Source organism: Azolla caroliniana, unplaced genomic scaffold (genome assembly GCF_043228905.1).
Source record: "Azolla caroliniana isolate FFs.n. ecotype wild unplaced genomic scaffold, voAzoCaro1.0.p SCAF_7, whole genome shotgun sequence".
NCBI classification, from domain to species: Eukaryota; Viridiplantae; Streptophyta; class Polypodiopsida; order Salviniales; family Salviniaceae; genus Azolla; species Azolla caroliniana.
The window spans coordinates 12,654,188-12,655,827 of record NW_028230442.1 but is presented as its reverse complement, the minus strand read 5'-3'; the positions used below and the strand labels follow the sequence as shown (position 1 = coordinate 12,655,827).

The following is a 1,640-nucleotide window of genomic DNA, read 5'->3' as shown; positions in this document are numbered from 1 at the left end:
CCGCCTCTCTACTACACTCCTTATAATGACCTGCAGGAATGGATCAGAAACCCTCAGGTCAATCAAAAGATCAACGCAAGAAGAGGCAACGTCAACATCCAAAGATTTCAAATGGAGATGGTGATGGTGTGGATGATAATGATGATGAAGAGGGCCCCATAACCTGCATTGAAGCTTTGCCTTTCCATTCATGGATCCATCTTCTGCTTACGTCCTCCGTCTTCTTCTTCTAATCCTTCTCATTGAGATTCTGATTCTTTTTCCTCCTTCTCAGCCTCAAAGAACTCGCTCTCACTTTTCTTCTTCTTCTTCTTCTTAACTTCCTTTTCGAAGTAGTTGTTTGTAATTTTACCCATATCTACTTTGCTTACATCAAGCTTTGTAGAGGTTGCTATTACATATGATTGACTTACTCGACGTAGAGGTACACCATTTAGCTTGAATGGACTTGTAACCAAAAGCAAACCAGATTCTAGTTGCATAAGGAAAACAACCCTCTTCCCCTTAAAATGTCCAGTAATCAGATTCAAGACAATGCTTGAGGTGATGCTTGACCTGAGCTTAGTAGGTTTGAGGACACGTTTATTTCGAAGGGTTTTAGGAACATCATCGGCAGGGTAGAACTTGGGAGGTCTCTTGGATACGAGAGTTTCAGAAGCTTGCTTCTGGTCGGAAGGGAAGGATCCACTGTTCTTTGCTTTGATGGCCCACAAACCACACTTATGATAAACGTTGGAGCGTGAATGGCGACCTACTCCTCGAACGACCTCTTTATTTCGAGTACCTTGGAACGTAGGCTTAGCCATGGCTTCGTTCGTTCTTCTCTGCTCTGTTCTGTTGCAGAGAGTCATGAATCTCTGTTCTCTACAGTGGAGTCCGCGAACAGTCGGGCAACAGACCTCACATATGCCGAACCATTTCCTTCCCTTCTCTGCGGAGAACCGTTTCACTTTCTTCTTCTTCTTCGCCCTTCATCTTTTGGAAGTGGACACAAACAGACACATGCACAACACAAACGCAACACAAATTCACAGAATGAGAGATGGATGGACGTAGATGAAGGTTGGGGTGTCTAGGATTTTAGGTAGAGAGATTGAGGAGAGAAATTAGTGATGGGGACGGGGAGTGAGGGAGTGACTTCTTCTCAAGGGAGGTCGGCCATTCGAGCGTGCCAAAAGTGTTAATGGGTTGGGGGTGAAGCCTAGAATGGCTTCACCCCCCTCCCAAGGGGATTATGTGTGTGTGAGAGAGAAGGAGAGTGAAAATAAGAAATAACACAAATGTGAGAGGGGAAAATTGTATATCCATTAGATGCCCCATAAGGGGTTTATATCATACATAATGTAACGGTAAATAATGCCTGTTACAAAAGAGACGACCGTTACACTCTCTCTTGTCACATGCACATAATTGTGCATGTGCTCACACATACTCATTTACTTTACACATACACATCAACCACATCATTACACATACCCTTATGCCTCCCCATATATTCTTATGGGTAACAAGCACCGTGTTTTTCTCATCGTTGCGGACACATCGTCTCCAAATGCTATCGTTGCCTTTGTGATACAACATCTCATCGACTAAACAAAAGTTCCAGCTCCTTACCGCCAACCTCTTCTTTTCATCCATTC

The 1,640-nt window shown here is 43.8% G+C and overlaps 1 pseudogene; it reads right to left on the bottom strand.

Annotated features, from left to right (window-relative positions):
- Positions 1–239: 239 nt before the first annotated feature.
- Positions 240–876, bottom strand: LOC147861988 (large ribosomal subunit protein eL6 pseudogene; annotated as a pseudogene).
- Positions 877–1,640: the final 764 nt, after the last annotated feature.